Source organism: Mustela erminea, chromosome 3 (genome assembly GCF_009829155.1).
Source record: "Mustela erminea isolate mMusErm1 chromosome 3, mMusErm1.Pri, whole genome shotgun sequence".
NCBI classification, from domain to species: Eukaryota; Metazoa; Chordata; class Mammalia; order Carnivora; family Mustelidae; genus Mustela; species Mustela erminea.
This window is the reverse complement of record NC_045616.1, coordinates 117,522,874-117,543,016: the sequence shown is the minus strand read 5'-3', so window position 1 is coordinate 117,543,016 and position 20,143 is coordinate 117,522,874. Positions and strand designations below refer to the sequence as shown.

At 39.6% G+C, this 20,143-nt stretch overlaps 1 protein-coding gene across 1 annotated transcript in view; it reads left to right on the top strand.

The window, feature by feature from the left end:
- SGCD (sarcoglycan delta) overlaps positions 1-20,143 on the top strand; it is a 952,032-nt gene that overhangs the window by 357,518 nt on the left and 574,371 nt on the right. The window contains exon 2 of the mRNA XM_032337204.1: positions 19,856-20,009. The gene's annotated coding sequence lies outside the window, so the exon portion shown is untranslated. The remainder of the gene's footprint in view (positions 1-19,855; positions 20,010-20,143) is intronic.

Below are 20,143 nucleotides of genomic sequence, written 5' to 3'. Positions count from 1 at the left end.
GACAGAGATCACAAGTAGGCACATAGGCAGGCAGAGAGAGAGGGGGAAGCAGGCTCCCTGCCCAGCAGAGAGCCCAACATGGGGCTCGATCCCAGGACCCTGGGATCATAACCCCTTGATCCCATGACCCACTGAGCCACCAGGCGCACCAAAGAACTTTTTTTAATTTGAGATTTCAGGATTTGAAATTTCTTTCAGCACTTAGTGGGCTCTAAGTAGATGGTGGATGCATTTTTATTTCATAGTTTAACCACAATAATTTTTTTTTTTTCCATTTTCATGATGTAAGGGATGTAAAAACGTTGAAATGTCTCTTCCTTCTATTGAGGAATAGCCTGTCTTTCCACAGATGAAACATAATAGTGCTTAAACATTGAATAAAAAAAGAACCAAAGTGTAATTTAAACTTGATCGGATGATTTCAATTCTATGACCCTCAGCAAAATTCCATCATAATGAATGATAGGAGGTATTCCACAACAATATCAGGAGATAATTTATTATGATACACTAGGTCTGGAACTACTACAGAAAATCTCTAAAATCAGTAGGTCACATTTGGAAATGTTTCAGGAAGTCAGCTAAGACGGAATATTGTTTTCCTTCCCAGCAGTCTTGGAGACATTGAAAGTATAATTTAAATCTCTTAGAAAATACTCATATTCACTTTTCATTGCATATGAATATGGCCCTAATTGCTCTATAACCATTAGCAGTTATATGATTTTTTTTAAAAGTATATGTGAATAAATACATGCTTAATATTTTGTTTTTTCCTGGATATCAAAAACATCCAAAATGAATACAATGAACCATCAAGCCCTTTTGAAGAAATTTCACAATATTTTATTGAGTATCAATTTAAAATTGCTAATTGTACCTTGTTAAAATTGCTAATTGTACCATATTAATGAAATTTTGCTGGACCAGATACTGGCTGAATTTTATACCAGAGAAATTTTAGAAGTCTTTCATGTGACATGAGAAGAGTTACATTTTAGTCTCCATATAAACTCAGACTCAATTCCATGGGAATTCCTTAGGTGCAAAACAGTCTAACACTAATTGTACTCACTTGGATTTGCATAATGCTTGGTAATTTTCATAGCTCTTTCTTATCCCATTTCCCATTTGATCCTCACACTATGCCCAAGAGGGTAGTAAGATGGGTATTATCCTCTCTAATTTGTAATCCCCTTGTTGAGTTGTGGTCTAAGAGGGACTTGCCTAATACTGAATCCTACTGCTGAGATAAGGTTCAAGTGTATTTCTTGGACTTCATCCTTGTCCTATTCTGATTTGAGGTCACTGGGGTATGGATTAATCAGTAGTGTCTGTGCTTTTGATTGGGTTCTATGGTTATTTTTTACATCAGTATCCATATGGGGTTATGATTAAATTTTTCATTAAATTAGTTGATTTTGACATTAAAGAAAGTTTTTTCTTTAGGGAATCATTAACTTATCAAGGTCCTCCTACTGTAAATGATAGGTATCAGAATAATACAGCATAAATGGTAAGATCTTTGAGTGTTTCTAGAGCAAATCCTTAACTTGATTACCTTGATCCTTGCCTCGGCAGACTTTTTAGTTTCTCCAAACTTTGGTTTCTTCATTTTAAAGGAAATGATGCTAGATTAAATGGGATAATTCATATACGGTATGATATAGAATAAGCATTGAATAAATATTAATTGCCTCTATTCCTTCTTTAAAATGTGTTTTAACCCAGTAAGGAAGAAGATAGGTGGAATATTATATAGATGAAGTATTTTACACATATTTTCTTGTACTCTAATAAAAAACAAGTAACCTACTGAGAGTATGTGTACCTTTCTCATATAAATGAGCAAACAAACTTGTTTCTAATTTTTTGGCAGACTTATGAAACCAATTAGCTTGGTAACATATATTCAACTTTAATGGGCAAGTAAATAATTAATGTTATTGCCTTTGTAAATTTAGCTTTTCAGTTATAAATTAACATAATTAAAAGAGTAATGTTTCAGTATGCATTCTACTAGCCAAATTTAAATCAAGCAATTAAACTGTAGGTTTTCTGCACCAAATGAGCTCAGCTCATAATGAGACAGATGACAGACATAAATTTGTTTTTTCATGGTCAGGTTCATTACAAAAACATGAAGGAAAATACTTGTAGTATGTGTAATCAAGTAAATTATTCTAAGCACCATAAATTGTTTTTCTGGGTCTTCTACCTTAAGCTCAGATTTTAAGCACTATCATTTCTTCCTCTTGCTTTCCTGAAGAATGATCTCTTCTTCTGGTAGAAGATTGCTTCGGTTTATATGCTGGGGTACAGATTAATAACATTAACATTAACATAATAACATTTGCATCAGAATGTTACTCGGCTGTAACTACTTAGAGTAATCCAAATCTCGTGAAGAGACAGGCTTATGTGTGGGGACAGTGCCTCAAAACCGGAGTGGAGATCATATACATGAAAGATTAAGTCATTTTGCTGACTTGGGTTTGAAAGGCCAGCTATGTTGATAATTGTCCATTGGTGATGGAGAGAAGGGTCTGAGGGGGTCACTGCTGTGCTCTGAAACCCACTTGAATGTAGAAAGGTATAAAGCAGTAGTTTGTATTCTCCCTTAGAAGTGAAGCAGGTGTATTTTTCCCCTTTGAAATCAGCGCTGTGGAGTACTATCAAGCAGATTTTAATCTAAGACAATATATTTTGGGACTGCATTGTTCCAGGCTGAAGGAGTAGAAAATGGGACCTTCTATGGGGAGATGATTGAACTGAAGACATTTTTAATCTTCAAGAAATACTGGTATATAATGAGACATGCACTGACTAATGATCTATATTTAACAATTCACCATGTTAAAGCACACTACTCAAAGTAAAATTGTGGGGCATATTAGAATGGGCATGTATATCCCATTCATCTCTTTTTGGAGATAAACACAACTGCTTCTCTTGGCCCACTGATACGTCTGTAAAGTTAATCCCCCCTTTAGTGATGTCGAGTTTATTAAAACCCATTTTTTAATATTTATCTTTAATTAGTTCTATCTACAGTGATGCATTATTTTAGCATATAATATCTCTGGGTGAAAGATTTGAATTGTTTGTTAGTAACTTTTGGGAAATGTGTATCCTAAGGATTATGGTCTGTTTTGGTTACAGAAGTAATTTCTTCCCCTTGATTGCCATGTGATAGGGTCCTTGCCAGCTTAGGTCTAATTGAGAGTTTTTCTAAATAGCTAGTTATTCCATTTTATTTTTCTGGGCAGCAGTTTTCTTTCCAGAGTCACTGCCCATTATTTCTGACACATATTATGGACATTTAAAAGCAAATAAAGTTGGAAATCACAAACTAACTTATACTTCTCATTAGCCCATCAAATTACCTTGGAATAAGTCTATAAGTCACCAATTCTAAACCTTACTTTGAATTAGAAGCTGTAGACCTTCTCCCTAGGAAAATAGAAATAACAAGATGGGGTACATAAATTTTGGAGCCCCTAGAAGCTCTTTCCTGGTTTCAAGTTGAAACCTCTATAATCAGAATTACCAAGACTGTCAGTTCTTTCTTTATTATTCTGTTCCAATTCAGTAGTTCTTTGTAAAATGTTCTAAATTAGAACTCTTATTGTTCTAAACTAGACTCTATTAATGGTCCATATTGGTCATATTAACTTAAATTTATGTAATTTCTGTTTTGCAAAATGCTGGTAATTTTCCCAAGTTAAACCAAACACCACCTGTTCCTTGAAGTATGCTATCTCTCTCTCTCTCTCCTTTTTTTTTTTTTTTTTTTTAAGATTTTATTTATTTATTTGAGAGCAAGAGGGAGCATGAGCAGAGGGAGAGGCAGAGGGAGAAATAGACTCCCGCTGAGTGGGAACCGAGATGAGAGGCTTGATCTCAGAACTCTGGAAGGCAGACACTTAACAGACTGACCCACCCAGGTGCCTGAGGCTCTCTTCTCTTGAGTCCTCAAGTGAACCAAGAGTAGGGTAACCTTTCTCCGTCCTGTCCCCTATCAACTCCTATCCCACTTCATAGATGTAGCTTTCATTCGAGTTCATATGATCAGCTGTGTTGTAGTTGTATTTCCACCATGATTTTTCAGCTTCTTCATGGAAACAAATTCTGGGATTTTTTACCACACATTTTTATTTATATCATATTAATAGTAAATATTGTAGAGTCATGCCTTTTTAAATTAGAATACCTGAAATAAGCAGGTTTGGGAACTGACATGGTTGCCTCTTAGAAGGTGCACCACTCAGCTTACTAGGGTAGAAAGCTGTGAACTGTAATAGTCAAGTAGCTTCAATTGTTTATCGTGATGTGGGCACTGGTTGCTATATTTTATAAAAGATAATGAAGAGTGTTGTCTAATTGATGAAATGGTGTTTAGTAGGCCACTTTAGAGAGTTTGTTTTGCAATTAGAAAACTAATCTATTCTGAGCCAACCAGTTACTAGGACAGAAAAAGAGGAGTAAACAAGATACGTGCCTTTTAGTAAATGTTGTTTAATTTTTATGTTAATTTTAACAGTTATAAGTTAACTACTTTTTACTGTTTGCATTCTGTAGTGTATTATTTAAGGACAATGAAATAACCTTGTGATGTACCTCCATATAGGTTTTAAGAGCTTTTGCTATGGAATCAGTAGTTGGAAACTTTTGCCTCCTAATAGCTATACAAATTTGGGCAAATTGTTTCATTTATGGGCCTGAATTTTCTCAGCTGTAAAATGGGAATATAGTCATAACTGAGTACGGTTTATGAGACTCGCTGTCCTGTACATCTATCAAATATTAAACAAATACAGTCTGTTATGAATATTAATAGGGAAGGTTATCTCATAATATCTTTATGATATGTCCTTAATTTTATTTATTTGAAACAGACTTTTAAAACTTCTAATTATATTTCCTTTAAGGATCTTGAGGGCATTAACACCTTGGGCAGTGTTAAGATCCAGAGCTGAAATTTCTACCAAGTCTTACTGTCTTTCTAAGTAAATGTATTGCTTTTTGCTTAATAAATTTTGTTGAGCTATGTATCTACACAAATAGAAACTCAAGAATATGAGGGCTCGTCAAGCTCAGTGTTTAGCTTCACTGTGAATGAGTGAAACCAACATGGGAGAGCAGTGAAATGCACCATAGTATAATTTTTCAGGTTTGTTACCTTTTGATATTCAAGAAGTCCATAAGGTATTGGGACATATTGAGAATGATTCCTTCACAGTAGCCTAGTTATTTCCCCTAGCAATAATCCCACCCTATTCTTCAGTGAGTATAGGCATTGGTGTGCTGATAAACCTGCTCTCCAGAAAGGGACACCTTGTCTTATAGCGTTGGCCAATGCTAACAGTGTAAATATTCCCAACATGTTTGGCTTCATGACTTAACAACTAGCTCACACAATTTCTGGAAACAGAGCATGACTCTTGCTAGCTGGCTTCCACGTATCATGCTAGATCCTTTACTCTCATCTCTCAGAGCCATCTTTTACTTGCTTGCCTGTTTAGGAAGTAAAATTCCCCTTCTTTTGGACACCTTCTTTCTTCTTTTCTCTCCCTTCACATCTAGTCTTGCTGTCTGTGTGGGCTTCCTTTCGGACCCTGTGCAGATTTCATTCACTCAGTTTTGGTTCTTGTCTGATTTTTCAGTGGTGGGGTTGGTCGTGCAGTGGGAGGAGGAGGTGGGAGAACCATGCAAGTCTTGCTAGAAGTCTTGCTCTTTCCTTAACTTTACAAATAGTTTAATCTATTTAAATTCCTTCTCGTAGCCTGTGTGGTTTTGTGTGGCCTCATCCCAATTTATTTTTTCATTGTGATGGTTATAACGTTCCTTCCTGACAATGTGTAACTCCTTCATTCATGTAGGACTTCTTTAAGTTCCTTGAAAGCACAGTGTTCTCTCTTCTAGGCTCTTCTGCAAGGAGTTTTTTTCTGCTTAGGAAGGTCTTCATATCCCTTTTCCTCTTCTCAGGTTTTCATCTAGGTAAACACTTTTCAGCCTCAGAGCTCATGGACTCTCCCTTCTCTGTGAGGACTCAGATGAACATTATCCTTGGGTGATCCCACACAGCCTGGTACTGAATTCTGTCAAACCATTTTTTATGTCTCACTCATTTGTCAATACTTGTCAACACAGAGACAAATATTTGAAAGACACCACACATATAGAAGGCAATTGAGAAACCGTGGCTGTTGAGAACACTTATAGTTTAGGAGTAAGGAGATCTTGCATCATTTGGGGCAAATCAGAAGATCTTTAAGACTCAGTTTTCTTCATATATACAATATTGTGCATTCCTCTTCTTGCATTCTCAGAAACTACTATCTTACCCGTGGTTTGGGGATCAGTGTCAAAGTGTAATATTTAACAAGTCCCTCTGTGTCTAACTTCCTTTAAGACCTGAGAAGTATGTTGTACCATGGTTACAATTGTGGATCCTGGATTTAAGCCATCATTAACACAAATCCCAGCACTGCTACTTTGGGCAAGTTGCTTGCTTTCCTCTCCTGTTTCTTGGAGATGCTGATAGAACCTTCCTAGTAAGCTAGGGAGCAGAGCTGAGTCAATACATGTGCATGGGACTTGGGTCTTTTTCACGCACCTGTAATGGTCTTTCCCTCCTCTCCTTACAGCATGCTTCATGTACTTCCTTCCCTGGGTTCTGGCAGACCGCACGGCCTTGGGTTGGGTATCAGCATGAGCACAAGGACTTTGAAATAAGCCTGAAGCTGTTTCTTATTCTCTCATTTCCTCTCAGAATTGAGCTTCCTCGTGTACATTGACAATTTTATTTTTCAAATAAGTACTCTTTCCCCTATCCAAAATAACTTTTCAAATTAATATAATGATTTGTTCCATTCTGAGGGGTAATTATCTGTAATGTTTTATTTTTGGAGTAATATCCAGTAATTTTCAGAAGCTGGAGCTTGTCATAAGATCATTGAAAGATCAGTAATTTTCTTCTCACGACTCCAGGAGAATGGCTCCATGGATTCTAGTCGTGCTGGAGAAGTGAGTGGAGTGTGCTGGTTGCCTGTTGATCCACATGGTGAGGATACGTATGTGATGGAGTGTCTGAGATTGGGTTGGGGTAGGGAGAATGAGAAAGAGAATATGTCAGTGAGAAAAACTGAGTAGGAAAAATGGTTCCAGGAAATAGGACATCCTTCCACTACTGAAGGAAGGACATTACCTTTACATGCATAGAAACTCTGGAGCATCCCTGGGCTGGTGAACCCACCCTCCTCACGGATGAAGGGAACAGGAGTGGGAAAGAGAGTCTAAGTCTTCTACAGATCATCGCCAAATCTATTTTGATGTCTTTTTGAGGGTATGCGGAGCAAAGATCCTACCTTCTGTTTCCACTGTGCTGACAACCAAAGGCCAGAAGAAGCCAGACACAGAAGGGTGGCCAGTATGGCCCATGTGGCTGGTGCACGCTAAGTAGGTAGAAGTGTAGAGCACATGACAAGACCCGTGAAATGGGCCACATCTCAGATCTACTAAACTGCAGGGAGGATTTTATTCTGAAGTCAGTGGGAAATCTTTGGAAAGTTGAGGCTGAGGAGTAGAAATGGCTTATTTTTAAAAACTTAATTCCTGCTCCAGGGAACAAAAGGTATGAGATCAGCCAAAGATGCATTGATTGGAGGTCAGTGAGAAGGTTGTAGAAATATTCCAGACAAGTGGGGATGTGCTTTTAGGGGTTCGGTCTAGGAGAGGGGAGTGGTCCACAGTGCCTGGAATGGCCTCCTCCCTGGGGGAGGCACTGCAGGTAAGCTGCTTAGTGGCAGTGTGGCTGGCTTCTCAACAAGGTGATGTGTGGCTTTTAGTGTGACAGGGTTTAGAAAAGCAACCACAACTCATCCTTTATGATGTGTAGTCTGTGTGTGTGCACGTGCATGTGTGTTTGGACAGGTAGAGTGTGTAACATTGCCCTAAGTTTCTCCCTTGAAACTGGAGGCTAGAGGTGGAATTCTTGGTATGTTCTCCTCTATAACGGTGAACAAGTTCAAGGATTTGACCCATTTGTTTTCCTTCTCAATAAAACATTTTCTCGTCTTAGAAATTTCTCAACTTAGAACTTTGAGTAAGTGAGATGCAAAATTAAGATAGACGTTTTTGGACTTCAGCCAAATGGTTCATGTAAGTTCATGAGCATCACTTGGTGCCAGATGGCTAAGAACAATTATCAGGCACTTCTTTCAACTTTAATGTTTTCAGAGAACTTTATGATAAGCCACTAATTTAACTTCACATTTGCCTAGTAAGAAGTGAGGGAAAAGTAATAGCCGGCTATCTAAGGCACAATTATGTAATTCATACAGCTCTGTGAGTTCTTAATAAATACTGAGTGGTAACTTAGCTTGTGCTATAGTGGGAAACAGATGGTTCTGCAAGGTTTGGGATCGGCAAACCTGTATTTCTCGGTACTTCATACCAAGGCTTCAGGAATTGTTATTATGATTTTATGTATGTTTTAAAAATTGAAGCAGGATGCTAGACCTGTCCTGTAATCTTTTCTCCTTTCCAAAGCGTGGATATTAGTATGTCTCTGTTGCAGGATGGAAAACGTGGCTGCGTGAGTCGGTGGGTTGCTTCAGGTTTGCAGAACAGGGATTTAGCTCAAAGGTTTGAGTGACTCCATAGTCCTTGTTCTGATGTTAGGTGACAGCTTTCCTTTCTTTGTTGAGGTGACAAGCCTGTTCCTTTCCCTGTCCAGACACTTGGCCGGCCTGTCATGTATATCTGTGTTGTTTTATAAACTTTCCCTAATCTCCCTCTTGATGGGGCTAAATATGTTTCTAAATCTAATCTTTCTGGTTTCTAATGTGATTTTGGAGAAAGCTGATTTCCAATGCAATGGTTTTGCAATTATAGTAGTGTCATAGCTTCTGTGCATTTAATTGATGCAAATTCAACTGTACGTGCATAGCAAATGAAAAGAGAAGCATTTCCATTGTTCAGAGGAGTCTGTGCCCCAGTCCATGCAATGTGCATATGCCCCCAAGTAAGAGAGGCAATATTCTCTGCTTTCTTCAGTGTCTGTCCCAGTCTCTGATGCTTCTATAGGGTAAGGATTTCATCTGAGTGAGGTCCTCTTCCTTAATAATACGTACTTCCACACTACGGGACCTGAGATGAGTCCTTGCTTCGTTTATTGTTCAACCAAAGAAATGTGTGCTGCAAAATGGAAGAAAAGATTTCCCCCGCTGGATCTACTCATTTAACAAAAACTAAATGAGCATTTATTATGTAGCAGCATTGTGCTAGGTACTAGGAGTACTGCCAGGGACACAGTGAACTACTGAGATAGATGACCTGCCCTCACAGAACCTAGAGCTTGGCGACTTCTGAAATCTCTCAGTTAACATACTGCCTTCCTAAGGTATTTTGAAGCATGATGTTGGTTTTATGTGATTTTTTACTTGGCTGATTTTTACCCTGAAACCCCTCTGTATAGCCACTTTGAAGACACTGTGGCAGTTTCTTAGAAAGCTAAACATCTTTGTACTTGATGATGTAGTGATTGTGCTTCTTCATATTTAGCCGAGGAGCTGAAAATATTTGTGCATAGAGAAACCTGCTTGTGAGCGTTCAGAGAAGATTTATTCATAATTGCCCAAACTTGAAGACAACGAGGTGTCTTTCTGTCAGTGAATGAGTAAAGAAACTGTGGTCCATCTAGACAATGGAATATTAGGCAGCACTGAAACAGATGAGCTGTCAAACCACAAAAAGACCTGGAGAGACTTAAATGTGCATTACTAAATGAAAGAAAGCGATTTGAAAAAGGCTACACACTATGAGCTTCTAACTGTATGCCATTCCACAAAAGGCAAAACTATAGAGATACTTAAAAAGATGAGTAGTTGTCAGGGATTAGAGGGAGGGAAGAAGGGAGAGAGTGCAGAGGACTTTTAGGACAATGAGACTATTCTGTATAATACTGCTAGAGTGATGAAGACATTTCTTTCAACATTTATCAAAGCCCATAGAATGTGTAGGACCAAGTGGGATCCCTAAGGTAAACTGTTGACATTGGGTGATGATAATGAGGATGGATTGATGTAATGGTTCATTGATGATAACCATGTAGCGGTGGTTCAGGATTTTGAGGATGGAAGTGACCGTGCATGCTTAGGGACTAGAAGTAAATGAGAACTTTCTGCCCTTTCTGTTCCAATTGGCTATCAACTGAAAACTGCTGTAATAATCTATACAAATACACCGCTGGTTCTCCTCTCAGGTACCCCCACATAAGCCACGACTCTATGTCCTACATATTCTTAACAGTTTCTTGATAATATAGTGCAGGTGTGTCGTTGTGCCAGGATCATAGTAGTATTTGGGAAGATGCTGTTGGGGGTGGCATGATTTGGAAAGAAGGGAATTGGGCATTAGAGATCTGGATTCTTGTTACTTTCGTGAGCCCAGTCACTTTTGTGACTTTGGACAAGCCCCTTTCCTCATCTGCAAAATAGTACTATTCTACCAGCTGACCTCGAGGACTCTGTCCAGTTCTTTTCTTTGAAACATTTTTAACTAAGTGATAGGGACTTGGTCCTAATTATTTAACATTATTACAGTAAAATCCCTTCAAAGTCATGAATTACAGGTCATATCTTTGTTCCTTTAAAAATAAAAAAAAAAATATTTAAAGACATACAGATCAACAGTCTCACATTGGGCTGTTCTGTGGTCTTCCCTGTAGGGCAGATTCCTATTATCTCTTACACAGTTCTTTGGAAATGGTTGCGAAAATTGTTCTTAGATTTATGGTTAAAGTAAAATCATTTTACATTGTAGGAAACACTTTGCTTCTAGAGGTCACTTTGGAGAAAGTATTCAGTATGACCTAACAGAGATAACAGGAAAGTCCTTTTATTTTGATTGTTTATAATATTTTATGATACAAGGTTATATTTTTTTCAATTAAGGAAAATGATAAAATGAATGACTGTGTATCCACCACCCAGCTTGGCAAATCCTAAGATTTTGCATATTTGCTTCCCAGTTGTTTAAGTAATAAAATACTAATGGTTAAAGCTTCATATGGGAAAAAAGTGTTTACAAAATAAATTTCCCATTTCTGTCTATAACGTGAGTAACACACTCATTAAGAGCAAAAAAAAAAAAAAAGGGGGAATTAATGAGGTCAAAATCCTTCAGGATTTTACCACCTAGAGACAACTATTACCATTTTTATCACCTTCCTTTGTTAAACAGATGCTCTGTGTGCTTTTTGTCTGGCAAACAATTTTATTTCATTATGGAAAATTTAAAAACATTTTTAAAAAAATTTTATTTTATTATGTTGTGTTAGTCACCACACAGTACATCATTAGGTTTTGATGTAGTCTTCCTTGATTCGTTTTAAAGTATATTTAAAGTAGAGGGAACAAGGTAATGAAATCCTAGGTAACCATAAATCATCTGGAAGACTTACCAGTTCACTGGCAGTCTTGTTGTATACATCACCCAGACATCACTAGAACAAAATCCTACCTGTAACATTTCTTCCTTAAATATTGCAGTGTTCAACTCTGAAAGATGACATCCTTTTTGTAAATAAAACAATGTTGTTATTATAAGAAAGATACCAGTCATGATTTTGTACTGGCAAGTATCTAGTCTTTTTTGAGTTTACTGCTCATAATTGTTTTTTTCACTGTTTGTATAGCAGGATCTAAATTTTTTATCCATTCAAAGTGACTGTGTGTTTCTTTTCTTTCTTTTTTTTTTTTTTAAAGATTATTTATTTATTTATTTGACAGAGAGAGATGACCAGCAGGCAGAGAGGCAGGCAGAGAGAGGGGAGGAAGCAGGCTCCCTGCTGAGCAGAGAGCCGGATTCGGGGCTCGATTCCAAGACCCTGGGATCATGATCTGAGCTGAAGGCAGCGGCTTAACCCACTGAGCCACCCAGGCGCCCCTGACTGTGTGTTTCTTAAGTCTTTCTTAATCTTTAGGTTCCGGCCACTCTTCATTATTCTCCTTGTGATGTATTTGCTGAAGGTGATCTGGTTCTTTATCCTGTAGACAATTCCAGAGCCTGGATGTTGCTGATTGTATCCTGGTGTTGTGTAAACAAATGCCTCAGACCTTGGATTTCCTGTAAACTAGCTGCTTTCATTGGGGTTGCAGGGTTTGGCTGGAATGTTACCTACGTTAAGCTATTGTGCCTCCACATCTTCCTTTTGTAATGTTAGTAGTCATTGATAATTACTACCTAGATGCATTATTTCATTAGGAGTTAAACCATGATGGCATTCCAATTTTATTATTTTGTTTTAATTTTTGGGTGAGAAACTTCTACAAATGGAAACTTCCTTTTTCAGTATTTGATTATAGGATATATAAGGAAAGGCAGGACAGAAGGTTGATTGTCATTTATTTACTATTTTCAAAATGATGATTTGGTTTTCTAGCATCTTTCAAAGGTGACCAATGAAATTTTTTTTCTTCTTCTTCTTAGTATCATTGTAAATGTACTGATTTATATCTATCTGTGGTATTTCATTTCTTTCCAGTATTAGGATCATTGGTGCTCTAATTTTCTCATGCAGAATTTGGATTTCTTATTAGGCATGTTGCTGAGTTCATAGGCTATTCGCATTTCTTTTTCTGTATGCTTCCTATTGATCTCCTTGCCTATTTTTCTAGGCACTTACTAGCACTTTTTTTTTTTTTTAAGATTTTATTTATTTATTTGACAGACAGAGATCACAAGTAGGCAGAGAGGCAGGCAGAGAGAGGAAGGGAAACAGGCTCTTTGCTGAGCAGAGAGCCCTAGCAGGATTTGATCCCAGGACCCTGGGATCATGACCTGAGCCAAAGGAAGAGGCTTTAACCCACTGAGCCACCCAGGCACCTAGAGACCTTCATTACTTAACAAAAACTCTGATAATCAATTAATGGCTTGGGGGATGGGCAGTAATTCTGCTCCTCTTACCTTTAAATGATTTGGGTTTATCCAGCTCCTCAGTCCTTCCCACTTGGCCACCACAGAATTACCAAGGAAGTGGTGTAGCTTGCTTTGGAGATCAGTGAATGAAGGAAGTCAAACATAAATGATTTATGTCCGATCTCAGACTTATGCAATGGCTCCCTATTCTAGCCTTTTTGGGGATGACTGCTCATAATTGTTTTTCACTGTTTGTATATCAAGATCTAAATATTTCATCCATTAGAAGTGACTGTGTATTTCTTAAGTCATTCTTAATCTGTTGGTTCCCATTAGTCTTCATTATTCTCTTTGTGATGTGTTTGTTGAAGACGAACTGGTTCTTGATCCTGTAGACAGTTCCACAGCCTGGATGCATACTTTGTGCCTCACAGAAAGAAACATGACATAGATTTGACGTTCTCAATGACTTGGTGTAGTAGGCAAGACACAAGCCTACTGTTGCGCATATTACTATTTTTCACTTCTTAAATTCCTTGTAAGAGCCCCTGAGGTTTGTTATGTCCATTTAATAGGTAAGAAAATTCATACCACTATGAATTATAAATACATTACATTAATTCAAACATAGCATCATTGTGTTAAAATTACTCCTCAAAAAGAATGCTTAGTTAGAAATATGTATTAGGACTTCTCTCTTGCAGACAAGCACTGGGAGGTAGAAAAGCATGCCCAAAGACACAGAGGGTGGGGCAACTGAGCCAGGAGTCAAACCCAGGCAGGGATCTAATACTTTAAGCCTGTATGACCTTTGTAGTTTATGGTATCAAGGCAAAATAGTGTCCATGTTGACAGCCTTCTAGAATGATGTGGGTTTGCTAAGCATCCATTGGTGTTCATGGTGGCATAATATCATGGATCTAACTTAGCTATGTCACCAAGAATAAGAGATTGGACACGGTGTTCCAGGGATGAGGTTATGCTGCCTGATACTTTCTTTCCTGGGTTAGTATCTAGAGGTACCTGGCAAGCTGCCACTTAAGATGGCCATTGGTAATTGAATCACTGGTTCACTGAAGTAGGTACTCCAGCTGTATCTCCACGATAACGTATAATGTGGGGGATAGGTAGACTCACCATTGTCTGGGGTTGAGGGGAAACAGAAAGCCCACTGTCTGGGCTGGAGGCCACAGAAGATAGCATGCTGCCAATGTGAATTCCAGAGGTATCTATAAAGTTGGGTGATCCTTGGGCACATGTGGAAGTTGATAGAGAATTTGACTGAATGCATGAATCATGAGAAGATCAGTGGTATTTAGGGAATCCTGTATGTATGTATACACTTGCTATTAGGCTGGGAACAAGGACTGCTTCTCTGGTGATGGTGATAAATTTCCTAAAGCAACGGTGGGACCTGTATTTGTAGATCTCGAAAATAGCAAATGTGAGCCCGGAAGGAATAGTGGGTAGGGGCACATGGAAAGGGATGTGGGTAGGTATGTATCCTTCTATGAATGCTAAATTTTAAAACTGCATTTTGGGGCCACTGTTCTTTCTACCTACAGACTGTCCGTGTCTGACCCATTTGATGAAGTTTGAGATAAATCATTTGTCAGCTAGCTAAAGCAAAACACAGATCAACAATTAGCCCAGATGCTAGCAAATTCTTTGAAGTTTCATTATAATATTCAGTTGAATTTCTTCTAGAATCCCCTTGACTTCTCTATTCAATTTTAAAGGCTAACCAGGTAAGGAATTAAGGTGCTAATGAATTGGCAAGCGACCAGGTACCTAAACGTTGTTGGACGTTTTCTGTATTCCTTAAAATCCAGTGACACAAATTTTCTTTTGTTATTCCCTAGTATTTGATTGTTTGGTGTCCAGATGAGGAATAAACAGCAGGCTTCCACATCCAGCCCAAAGGTATTGATTGCATTTACAGATGAGCGCCCAGATCTCCAAAGTATTTTATGTTTCATGGACCCACTGTTGTTTCTGTAGTGTCAGCTGGTAGGATGTGTAATTAACATTTTATAAACTGAATCCCATTACCAGCAGTGACTTGGTTCCCTGAATCTGCCCAGAAAGCATCTGTTGCAAGCTGTGGGATGATCTCCTCTATGGCTTTGCAAGAGACCTGCCCTCTGCTTTATCTGAGTGCTTCCACTCTCCTTGGCAGAGACCCAGCTGGGCCAGTTTTCACAATTACATTCTTTAGGAGACTGACTTTGGAGTTAAAACGGTGGCATTTCCGGGGCGCCTGGGTGTCTCAGTGGGTTAAGCCTCTGCCTTCGGCTTTGGTCATGATCTCAGGGTCTAGGATCGAGCTCCGCATCGGGCTCTCTGCTCCAAGGGGAGCCTGCTTTCTCCTCTCTCTCTGCCTGTCTCTCTGCCTACTTGTGATCTCTGTCTGCCAAATAAATAAATAAAATCTTTAAAAAACAAACAAACAAACAAACAAAAAACGGTGACATTTCCAAGTGTCAAATCCTTTGTGATTTTCAGCATATTTGGGAAACACCCATAAGCTCCAGGGTAGGTTTCTGAGTTTAGATCCCGCCTGTCACTTTCTAGTTGTGTGACTTCACACAAATTACTTAATGACTTTCTAATATGCAAATGGAGGTAATGAACACATTAGTAAAGCATTGCTGGCCACAGGAATGCTGTGTGCAGATCTAGAGCCAGCCTTGGACACAGACATGGTGTCTGTATCATCCCAGGACTTCTCCACTTCCTGGTAAAACCCAGCCTAATTCAATAGAGCAGAATTCACAGTTCATGCCTTCCCCCTCACACACTTCCACCCAGAAATCTTCATCAAGAGCCATTTGTAGAATTCCTAGTATCTTTATGTCACTCTCCTACTCTCCTTCGTCCTGCCTTCTCTAGGGTGTATGCCTGGGTGCCTTTGTGGATCAGTGCCTGTGTGTGTTCTCTGCTCACAGGAATCACTGTTAACACAGCCCAATCATTAGAGAGGTGCGGTTCACACTCTGCCATCAGAACAGCCACTAATTGATAACTTTTGAAAAACGACATATTCCCTGAAGCATTCAAGGCTCCCCAACAGGCAAAGATTACACCCACCTCGACGATTAGCACTCGAACCGTGCAGACGCTGGTGATAGAAGACACATGTTGTTCTTTCTTGACATTATTCCCTTTGACAGTCTTCCTCGTATATCCTTTCTCGGTTTATTTTGCTACAGAATGGCATTAATCCCATCATGTTTTCAAAGATTTAGAAAAAACTGCTTTCTGCAGCTGTGTCATCTGAGCCCAATGCCTTCTAGACCGTTGCATTCATGTAGCAGCTCGTTAATGAATAGAATATGTACTTGTGGATTTGGTGACTGCTTTTCATTTCTTTGCTGAAGGAGGGAAATAAACCAGGATCAATTAAGAAGCACTGTGTGCTGGATGAGAGCTGGGGATCAAACAGGAAATTGGCTTGTCTCTTGAGAACACCAGGAATTGAGTTCTCTCTCTAGATCAAGCAGAAATTAGGCTCTTTGTAACACCACACTCTATGTCACTACTTGAGTCAGTCAACAGCTTTGTAGGAATTTGCCATGTCTTCCTGTATCTGGGCGGAAGTTAGGAAAATTGCAAAAGACAATAAAAAACTGTGGAAATAAAAGCTCCACGAGGGTAGGAATAAAGTCATTAATAGTCCTATCCTTAACAAAGTGCATAGTCAATATTATGTACTAAAAAGAAAAAAAAATCTGTTAGTAAATGCATTTCTGAGCAAATCCTTCAGTGACTTAGCATGGAGTAGAAGTAACTTTTCCCTGAAGCATCTTAACTTTTTATTACGCTGTGATATAGCTAAACCTGAAAGGTAGATGACATATTTTTATGCTGTTACTACCTGAACATAGACAGTTTCTTAATATCAGTTAGGAGAAGAGAAAGAAAGATGCATTCAGATAGGATGGAGACTTGAATTCTCAAAGCAGTCAGCAAAATTTCTTCAATAACTCCGTATATCATTGTGCTGAATGATAGCCTTGTTTGCTTTCAGAGTTGTGTTTCTTGGCTTTGGAATGTGGGAATAATTGTATACTGTGGCCTTGTGATTATCAGTCTGCTGTAATACTAGGGCCAAGATCATCTCAATTTGCTGGTCGTCAGCAAGAGGATAAGAAATGAATGGGAGAACTTGAGTTGCTCATGTTACAAAGTTCTCCTGTCTGCCCTTAGTATGTGGGGGCAGTTGAGGTAACGGCTTTCCGGAGAAAGTCATCAAGGGCCACCAGAGCAATTACATATGCAGAAAGGTGGGAAAGATTCAGGCTCTGCAGGCAGGTAGATTAAATCATGAAATTTGATGCAGAATATCAGCCTGCTGCAATAAAAACTAAAAATTAAGAGCAACAGATACCTATTGAGTACTTAGGCCATGCCCAGTAGCAGGCAACTGACCTCTGTAACCTTGTTTGATTTTCATAAATCCCCAAAGAGACTGGTGTTTCTGACCTCTCACCTTGACAGAGAAATGTGATAGATCGGTGGAGTGTCTTGGTTAGTTTCACAGTGGTGGAACCAGGGTGTGAATAATACTAGGACTGTCCTGAAGCCTAGTACTTAAACATTGTACCCTGCTTCCTAACCAGTCCTAGACTTCTTTCCTTTGTAATTAAAGTCTCCCTCCTACTGAGTAATCTTCCTTTCTAGCCACCCCGTCTCCCCCATGCCCCTCCTGAGCTGGGAACTCTTTTGGGGGTCATGCATTTTAAAAGCCCAGCGAGCAGTAGGCTCTCAGGAAGGTGAAGGGATCTCTGAACCGGTGTTCAGTGTGTTCATGGCCCAGTTCGATTCTGCTCCATGGTCCTTTGATTCCTGTCCCACACCTTTTCCCTAAACACATATCTTCTCTTGCCTTTATTTAATCTTGGATTCCTCTTTTTTCCCCCTGTTCTCTTGGGGAAGGAAGGCACTGAGAGTTGAGGTGGGGGGTGGTACAAGAAATAAGGGCATGGAAGAAAAGGCAGGGAAAATTGAGAAGGACAAGGTGAGTTAATAGTGAACTTGCAACATAAGGATGTAAGCAGAGCCGTCCCACTCTAGGCAATATATTCTCTTAAAGAGTTTGTAGAAGTCATTTTGGGCTTTTCAGATACAATCTACATCTGTGTCACATGCCAAACTGTACCGAACCTATTCCTAACACCAGTAGGTCTTCACGTAGTTGTTGTTACAGTGTCAGGAAAGCTAAACACAGATGCTTTTGACTTTGACCTGGCTCAGCCACTTATCCTCTGAGGGGCTTTGAGAAGGTTTATGTCAACTTCCTGTTTGTTCATTGGTCCGGAAATACATCTTGAGCTCCACATTGGTGCTGGGCTATGAGTGGAGTGGTGAAGATACAGCGGGACAACAGAGAAAAAATGCCTTGCCTGCATGGAGCTTCTGTTTTATAGGAGCAAGGGAGCTGAGCAAGGAAACCATGTCGTCTATGAGCAAGTCTTCACCAGGGGGTAAGCAGAGAAGGGGGAATGAGGAGATGTGGTCAGGGTTTACTATTTTAAGTAGTTGTGAAAAGGTCACTGTGGAAGCAAGATTTAATTGATGAGGGGGAAGACAACCTTCTGGGTAAAGGGAATGGTAAGTCCCAACACTCAGGTAGAGCTACAGGGATAGCCGGGAGGCCAGCACAGCTGGAGAGGAATCTGTGAGGGAGAGGGTAGGAGGTGAAGAAGGTGGTAACACAGCTGTGTCCCATGGAGCCTTTTTGGCCGCTGTAAGGACTTTGACTTGGCTTCCAAGGGAGTGGGGGGTGGGGGGTTGGGGGGCGGTTGAGTAGGAGAGTGTCATGGTCTTACTCATGGGGTTGAGTCGAGAATAAGAATGACCGCCATGGTTGGAACATGCCTTCTGTGCAGCCTTAGAGATCTGTCCTGATGCCCGAACATCAGTGTTAGTGAAGGAGCAGGTGAAAGTGGTTTCAGCCTTCACTTTCTGGTGAGAAAAACCACCAGATTTTGAAGAGGATCCGGGGAATAGATATGAGAGATGAGAGTTAAGGTTGACTAGCAGGGTTTGTGCCTGACCAGCAGGGTGAATAAAACTGCCATTGAGAAGAAAGAGATGAGGAAGAGCGTGAGCCTTTACTTGTTTTATTCAGATGGGTGTTGTGTTGGTGATGGAATCAGGACTTCACTTCGGGCATGTCCTGACATGGCAACTGGAATTCCAAGCGGACTTGTTGAGTAGTCGATTGATAGGGGAGTCTGGAGTTCAGTGAAGTAGCCAGGCCTGGAGACTGTCTCAGAGTTGTCAGTGTATGAATAGTTTCTCAAGCCCCGGAGCTAGAAGACGCCCCCTGATGAGTGTGTGCCCAGAGAGAAGAGGCTCAGGACTGAGTCCTGGGATGCTCTCACCTTGAAACTGTGAGATAGAGAGGATCTCACAGAGGCAGGAGAGATGGAGCGGCCGGCGATGACTGCCAAGTGTGGTATCTTAAAAGTCAAGTGACGGAACGATCTGAAGGCGGAGAAGTGATGCAGGATCCCCTTGTCTCATTTTAACCTAGACTATAGCGTTAGGCACATTGTTTGTGTTTATTAAGGATTTGCTTGATTCGCTGGTGGTAATAGACCCCAGGTAATGAACTATCATGGGAAAACCCTTTATCGTCTCCGATCTTCAGTTTCCCTAAAAGGTAAATGAGCAAATTTGGCTAGTCCTGTCCTAAAAAATTTGCCAGCCGGGATATAGTGTGACTTTTTCTGCTTTTTTGTGATTGCTTGAGTCTAATCAAGATTGAATCAATCCCGCTCTTATTTGTTTTTATGCCAGTCAGGATGTAACGTGTCTTCTGTGTAGCATCTTCAAGCCGAATTGTCTGGAATTTCAAATCCCTGTTGAAGTTTCAGTTTAGGTTTTGTTTATGCATATCTTCTTTCTCTTGTGATTTCTGTAGACGTGGAAGAAACCTCCGTCCTCAGAAGGCAGTACTGGAACCTGTGTGGAAGTTAAGAAAACTGTCCCCTTGGTGGTGGCCTGAGGAGATTATCTCAACCCCAATGTTGCCCTGAAATTTGTATTCAAGATTCAAGAAGATTAGGACTGCTAAGGTATGGACGTTTGATTGTGAGACATGACACAGAGTTTATATTTATATATTATATATATGTAATTTTTTTTTTCTGAAGGCAAACACATTTAAAGGTACTTAATCATTTTAACAGCCTTTTCCTCCTCTTCATGC